Below are 8,761 nucleotides of genomic sequence, written 5' to 3'. Positions count from 1 at the left end.
ACTTCACTCTGAATTCTTTGAACTTATGTTTCATTAAGTAGATATACCCATATCTTCTCAAATAATCTGTTAAGGTGAGAAAATAACGATACCTGCCGCGAGCCTCAATATTCATTGGACCACATACATCAGTATGTTTGATTTCCAACAAATCTGTTGCTCGCTCCATTGTTCCGGAGAACGACATTTTAGTCATCTTGCCCATGAGGCATGGTTCACAAGTACCAAGTGATTCATAATCAAGTGATTCCAAAAGTCCATTAGTATGGAGTTTCTTCATGCGCTTTATACCAATATGACCCAAACGGCAATGCCACAAATAAGTTGCACTATCATTATCAACTCTGCATCTTTTGGCTTCAACATTATGAATATGTGTGTCACTACTACCAAGATTTAACACAAATAGACCACTCTTCAAGGGTGCATGACCATAAAAGATATTACTCATATAAATAGAACAACCATTATTCTCAGATTTAAATGAATAACCGTCTCGCATCAAACAAGATCCAGAAAAAATGTTCATGCTCAACGCTGGCACCAAATAACAATTATTCAGGTCTAAAACTAATCCTGAAGGTAGATGTAGAGGTAGCGTGCCGACGGCGATCACATCGACTTCGGAACCATTTCCTACGTGCATCGTCACCTCGTCCTTAGCCAGTCTTCGCTTAATCCATAGTCCCTGTTTCGAGTTGCAAATATTAGCAACAGAACAAGTATCAAATACCCAGGTGCTACTTCGAGCTCTGGTAAGGTACACATCAATAACATGTATATCACATATACCTTTGTTCACCTTGCCATCCTTCTTATTTGCCAAATACTTGGGGCAATTCCGCTTCCAGTGACCAGTCTGTTTGTAGTAGAAGCACTCAGTCTCAGGCTTAGGTCCAGACTTGGGTTTGTTCTCTTGATTGTCGTTCTTCTTGAAGTTCCCTTTCTTCTTCCCTTTACCCTTTTTCTTGAAACTAGTGGTCTTGTTGACCATCAACACTTGATGCTCCTTCTTAATTTCTACCTCCGCTGCCTTTCGCATTGCGAAGAGCTCGGGAATTGTCTTATTCATCCCTTGCATATTATAGTTCATCACGAACCTTTTGTAGCTTGGTGGCAGTGATTGAAAAACTCTGTCAATGACACTATCAATAGGAAGATTAACTCCTAGTTGAGTCAAGTGATTATGATACCCAAACATTTTGAGTATATGTTCATTGACAGAACTATTCTCCTCCATCTTGCAGCTGTAGAACTTATCGGAGACTTCATATTTCTCAATCCAGGAATTTGCTTGAAATATTAACTTCAACTCCTAGAACACCTCATATGCTCCATGACGTTCAAAACGTCGTTGAAGTCCCGGTTCTAAGCCGTAAAGCATGGCACACTGAACCATCGAGTAGTCATCAGCTTTACTCTGCCAGACGTTCTTAACGTCATCAGCAGCATCTGTAGCAGGCCTGGCACCCAGCGGTGCTTCCAGGACGTAATTATTCTGTGCAGCAATGAGGATAATCCTCAAGTTACGGACCCGGTCCGTTGAATTGCTACAATCATCTTTCAACTTTGCTTTCTCAAGGAACGCATTAAAAGTCAACGGAACAACAGCACGGGCCATCTATCTAAAATAACATAGACAAGCATAATACTACCAGGTACTAAGTTCATGATAAATTTAAGTTCAATTAATCATATTACTTAAGAACTCCCACTTAGATAGACATACCTCTAATCATCTAAGTGATCACGTGATCCATATCAACTAAACCATAACCGATCATCACGAGAAATGGAGTAGTTTTTAATGGTGAACATCACTATGTTGCTCATATCTACTATATGATTCACACTCGACCTTTCGGTCTCAGTGTTCCGAGGCCATATCTGCATATGCTAGGCTCGTCAAGTTTAACCCGAGTATTCTGCGTGTGTAAAACTATCTTACACCCATTGTAGATGAACGTTGAGCTTATCACACCCGATCATCACATGGTGTCTCGGCACGACGAACTTTGGCAATGGTGCATTCAAGTTTTCAGCAAAGATTACTAACCATATTTGCAACAATTCTCCGGTCTCATGATTACCCATATCAATAGCATAATCAACTAGCAAGCCATAATAATAAATCTCGGATGACAACACTTTCTCAAAACAATCATAATATGATATAACAAGATGATATCTCGCTAGCCCTTTCTGAGACCGCAAAACATAAATGCATAGCACCTTTAAAGATCAAGGACTGACTAGACATTGTAATTCATGGTAAAAGAGATCCAATCATAGTCACACCGAATGTAAACTAACAATAATGAATGCAAATGACAACGGTGCTCTCCAACTGGTGCTTTTAATAAGAGGGTGATGACTCAGCATAAGAGTAAATAGATAGGCCCTTCGCAGAGGGAAGCAGGGATTTGTAGAGGTGCCAGAGCTCGGTTTTGAAATAGAGGTGAATAATATTTTGAGCAATATACTTTCATTGTCAACATAACAACCAATAGATGGCGATATCTTCCATGCTACACACATTATAGGCGGTTCCCAAACAGAATGGTAAAGTTTATACTCCCCCTCCACCAACAAACATCAATCCATGGCTTGCTCGAAACAACGAGTGCCTCCAACATACATCAGGTCCTAGGGGAAGTTTTGTTTTGCAATTATTTTTGATTTAGTTTGCATAAAGCATGGGACTGGGCATCCCGGTGACCAGCCATTTATCTCGTGAGTGAGGAGCGGAGTCCACTCCTCTTGAGAATAACCCGCCTAACATGGAAGATACAGACAGCCCTAGTTGATACATGAGCTACTCGAGCATACAAAACAGGATCATTATTTGAAGGTTTAGAGTTTGGCACATACACTTGGAATGGCAGGTAGATACCGCATATAGGAAGGTATAGTGGACTCATGTGGAATAACTTTGGGGTTTAAGGAGTCTGGATGCACAAGCAGTATTCCCGCTTAGTATAGGTGAAGGCTAGCAAAAGACAGGGAAGCGACCAACTAGAGAGCGACAACAGCCATGTACATGCATTAAAATTAATAAACATTGGATGCAAGCATGAGTAGGATATAATCCACCATGAACATGAATATTGTGAAGGCTATGTTGATTTGTTTCAACTACATGGGTGAACATGTGCCAAGTCAAGTCACTTAAATCATTCAGAGGAGGATACCACCCTATCATACCACATCATAACCATTTTAATAGCATGTTGGCACGCAAGGTAAACCATTATAACCCATAGCTAATCAAGCATGGCATAAGAAACTATGATCTCTAATTGTCATTTCAAACATGTTTATTCATAACAATCTGAATCAAGAACGATGAACTCATCATATTTACAAAAACAAAAGAGGTCGAGTTCATACCAGCATTTCTCATCTCAGTCAATCCATCATATATCATCATAATTGCCTTTCACTTGCACGACCGAACGATGTGAATAATAATAAGAGTACACGTGCATTGGACTAAGCTAGAATCCGTAGGCATTCAATAAAACAGGAAAAGACATAGCAATATAGGCTCTTGGTTAAATCAACAATAAAGCATATAAGAGCCACTTCAACAATTTAATCATGGTCTCCTCCTACTGACCCCCAAAGAAAAGAAAAGAAATAAAATTATTTACACGGGAAAGCTCCCAACAAGCAAAAGAAGAACATGAAATATTTTTTTGTTTTCTTTTTAATTACTACTACAAGCATGGAAAGTAAATTAATTAAAAGCTATAACTAATTTTTTGGTTTTTTCTTAAGGTTTATTAAACACATAAGAAGAAAGTATAAAAGGAAATAAACTAGCATGGATGATACAATGAACAAGTATGAGCACCGACATCTAGCAATGAGTGTGTGTGAACATAAATGTAATGTCGGTGAGAAATGCGTACTCCCCCAAGCTTAGGCTTTTGGACTAAGTTGGTCTATGGCCACGGCTGGCCTGGCTGATATCCATAATAATAGTTGTTGGGGTCGTACTGTGATGCAGCGGCTAACGCCTCCTGAGCTGCAGTGTGGCGACGAGCGGCCTCCCTAGTGTGTTCTCTATTCCATAAATCCTCAAATATTGTAGAAAAAATCTTATTTAATTTTCAAGGCATTTGAAGAACTTTTATTTTCGAGGTATTTTTATATTGCACGGATAATTAGATAACAGACAGAAAAATATTTAATTTTATTTTATTTAATATAATTAACAGAAAGTAAAAGTGGGGTACAGAAGGTTGTGCCTCTAGTTTCATCCATTTCATGCTCATTAAAAGGAATCCACTAACAAGGTTGATCAAGTCTTGTTAACAAACTCATTCTGATTAACATGAAGCCGGAGAAATTTCGAATAACACTAGGTTAGCTCAACGGGGATATGCACATCCCCAATAATAAGTATATCATATTTCTTCTTGATAGTAGGAAGAGGAAATTCAAAACCTCCAAATATAATCAATGGAATTTTTCCGATAGAATTGATACTATGAACTTGAGGTTGTTTCCTCGGAAAGTGTACCGTATGCTCATTACCATTAACATGAAAAGTGACATTGCCTTTGTTGCAATCAATAACAGCCCCTGCAGTATTAAGAAAAGGTCTTCCAAGAATAATAAACATACTATCGTCCTCAGGAATATCAAGAATAACAAAGTCCATTAAAATAGTAACGTTTGCAACTACAACAGGCACATCCTCAGAAATACCGACAGGTATAGCAGTTGATTTATCAGCCATTTGCAAAGATATTTCAGTAGGTGTCAACTTATTCAAGTCAAGTCTACGATATAAAGAGAGAGGCATAACACTAACACCGGCTCCAAGATCACATAAAGAAGTTTTAACATAGTTTCTTTTAATGGAGCATGGTATAGTAGGTACTCCTAGATCTCCAAGTTTCTTTGATATTCCACCCTTAAAATTATAATTAGCAAGCATGGTGGAAATTTCAGCTTCTGGTGTCTTTCTTTTATTTGTAACAATATCTTTCATGTACTTAGCATAAGGATTCATTTTGAGCATATCAGTCAATCGCATACGCAAAAAGATAGGTCTAATCATTTCAGCAAAACGCTCAAAATCCTCATCATCCTTTTTCTTGGATGGTTTGGGAGGAAAAGGCATGGGTTTCTGAACCCAAGGCTCTCTTTCTTTACCATGTTTCTTAGCAACAAAGTCTTTCTTATCATAACGTTGCTTCTTTGATTATGGGTTATCAAGATCAACAGCAGGTTCAATTTCTACATCATTATCATTACTAGGTTGAGCATCATTATGAACATCATCATTAACATTTTCATTAGGTTCATGTTCATTGCCAGATTGTGTTTCAACATCAGACATAGAGATATCATTTGGATTATCAGGTGGTTCAGCAATAGGTTCACTAGAAGTTTGCACAGTTCTATCATTCTTCTTTTTCTTCTTTTTAGAAGAACTAGGTGAATCAATTTTATTTCTGTGAGAATCTTGCTCAATTCTTTTAGGGTGGCCTTCAGGATACAAAGGTTCCTGTGTCATTCTACTAGTTCTAGTAGCCACTTTAACAGCATAATCATTTTTCTTACTATTCATCTCATCGAGCAATTCCTTTTGAGCTTTACGTACTTGTTCTACTTGAGTGGTAACCATAGAAGCATGTTTGCTAACAAGTTTAAGTTCACCTCTAATATTAGCCATATAATCACCCAAGTACTTAATCATATCATCATCTTGTTTTAATTGTCTACCAAAATAAGCATTGAAGTCTTCTTTCTTAAACATAAAATTATCAAACTCATCCAAGCATTGACTAGCAATTTTAGTAGGGGGGATTTCAGCTTTATCATATCTATAGAGAGAATTTACCTTTACTACCTATGTCGGGTTATCGGGGTCTGGAGGTTCTTCAATAAATAAAGGATTAAGATCATATGTTTCTTTGACAGGCGGTACATTAAGACCATGTATTTCTTCAATAGGAGGTAAATTATTAACATCCTCAGCTTTAATACCTTTTCCTATCATAGATTTCTTTGCCTCTTGCATATCTTCGGGACTGAGAAATAGAACACCTCTCTTCTTCGGAGTTGGTTTAGGAATAGGATCATTAATTGGAGCAGGAGCTGGCTCAGGAGGTGCCCAATTATTTTCATTTGTCAACATATTTTTCAATAAGATTTCAGCTTCATTTGGTGTTCTTTTCCTGAAAAGAGAACCAACACAACTATCTAGGTAATCTCTAGAAGCATCGGTTAGTCCATTGTAAAAGATATCAAGTGTTTCATTTTTCTTAAGAGGATGATCAGGAAAAGCATTAAGTAACTTGAGAAGCCTCCCCCAAGCTTGTGGGAGACTCTCTTCTTTAATTTGCACAACGTGGTATATTTCCTTTAAAGAAGCTTGTTTCTTATGAGCAGGGAAATATTTAGCAGAGAAGTAGTAAATCATATCCTGGGGACTACGCACACAACCAGGATCAAGAGAATTAAACCATATCTTAGCATCACCCTTTAATGAGAACGGAAATATTTTAAGGATATCAAAGTAGCGATCTATCATCATTAGTGAACAGGGTAGCTATATCATTTAATTTAGTAAGATGTGCCACAACAGTTTTAGATTCATAGCCATGAAAAGGATCAGATTCAACCGAAGTAATTATATCAGGATCAACAGAGAATTCATAATCCTTATTAGTAACACAGATAGGTGAAGTAGCAAAAGCAGGATCAGGTCTCATCCTAGCATTTAGAGATTGCTTGTTCCATTTAGCTAATAACCTTTTGAGTTCATATCTATCTTTGCAAGCTAAAATAGCTAAAAAAGCTTCTTGATCAAATAAACAACCCTCGGGAATAACAAGTGATTCTTCATCATCACTTTCATCTTCATAATCAGATTCAATATTTTCAATCTCTCTAGCCCTAGCAAGTCATTCCTCGAGAAAATCACTAAGTGGCATAGTAGTATTAGGCATAGAGGTAGTTTCATCATAAGTATCATGTATATCAGAAGTAGCATCATCAATAACATGCGACATATCAGAACGAATAGCAGAAGCAGGTTTAGGTGTCGCAAGCTTACTCATAACAGAAGGTGAATCAAGTGCAAAGCTAGATGTCAGTTCCTTACCTCCCCTCGTAGTTGAGGGATAAATTGTTGTCTTAGTGTTTTTCATATTCTTCATAGTGTCCAGCAGATATAAATCCCAAGTGACTCAAAGAATAGAGCTATGCTCCCCGGCAACGGCGCCAGAAATTAGTCTTGATAACCCACAAGTATAGAGGATCGCAACAGCTTTCGAGGGTAGAGTATTCAACCCAAATTTATTGATTCGACACAAGGGGAGCCAAAGAATATTATCAAGTATTAGCAGCTGAGTTGTCAATTCAACCACACCTGGAAACTTAGTATCTGTAGCAAAGTGTTTAGTAGCAAGTTATATGATAGTGATGGTAACGGTAACAAAAGAGTAACGAAAGCAAAGTAATGTTTTTGGTATTTTGTAGTGATTGTAACAATAGCAACAGGAAAGTAAATAAGAGTAAACCAGTATATGGAAAGCTCATAGGCATCAGATCAATGATGGATAATTATGCCGGATGCGGTTCATCATGTAACAATCATAATATAGGGTGACACAGAACTAGCTCCAATTCGTCAATGTAATGTAGGCATGTATTCCGAATATAGTCATACGTGCTTATGGAAAAGAACTTGCATGACATCTTTTGTCCTACCCTCCCGTGGCAGCGGGGTCCTAATGGAAACTAAGGGATATTAAGGCCTCTTTGTAATAGAGAACCGGAACAAAGCATTAGCACATAGTGAACACATGAACTCCTCAAACTACGGTCATCACCGGTAAGTATCCCGATTATTGTCACTTCGGGGTTAATGGATCATAACACATAATAGGTGACTATAGACTTGCAAGATAGGATCAAGAACTCTCATATATTGATGAAAACATACTAGGTTCAGATCTGAAATCATGGCACTCGGGCCCTAGTGACAAGCATTAAGCATAGCAAAGTCATAGCAACCTCAATCTCTGAACATAGTGGATACTAGGGATCAAACCCTAACGAAACTAACTTGATTACATGATAAATCTCATCCAACCCATCACCGTCCAGCAAGCCTACGATGGAATTACTCACGCACGGCGGTGAGCATCATGAAATTGGTGATGGAGGATGGTTGATGATGACGATGGCGACGAATCCCCCTCTCCGGAGCCCCGAACGGACTCCAGATCAACCCTCCCGAGAGGTTTTAGGGATTGGCGGTGGCTCCGTATCGTAAAACGCGATGATTTCTTCTCCCTTATTTTTTTCTCCCCGAAAGCAGTTATATAGAGTTGGAGTTGGAGTCGGGAGGTCTCCAGGGGGCCCACGAGGTAGGGGGCGAGCCCTGGGGGGGGCGCCCCCCACCCTCGTGGCAAGGGTGTGGACCCCTGGTCTTCATCTTTGGCGAGGATTTTTTATTATTTATTGTAAGATATTCTGTGGAGTTTCAGGTCATTCCGATAACTTTTGTTTTCTGCACATAAAACAACATCATGCAATTCTGCTGAAAAAAGCATCAGTCCGGGTTAGTTCCATTCAAATCATACAAGTTAGAGTCCAAAACAAGGGCAAAAGTGTTTGGAAAAGTAGATACGACGGAGACGTATCAATGCCCTTAATAGCCGCACGCACTTCAGCCTCGCAGAACGGGGCCATAAGGGCCACATTGTCCGCAGGCGAGACATAGCTGTGGGCCGGC

Source organism: Triticum urartu, chromosome 5A (assembly GCF_056163025.1).
Source record: "Triticum urartu cultivar PI428250 chromosome 5A, HENAU_Tu73, whole genome shotgun sequence".
Lineage (NCBI taxonomy): Eukaryota > Viridiplantae > Streptophyta > Magnoliopsida > Poales > Poaceae > Triticum > Triticum urartu.
The sequence above is the reverse complement of the archived record's forward strand: the minus strand, read 5'-3'. Positions refer to the sequence as shown.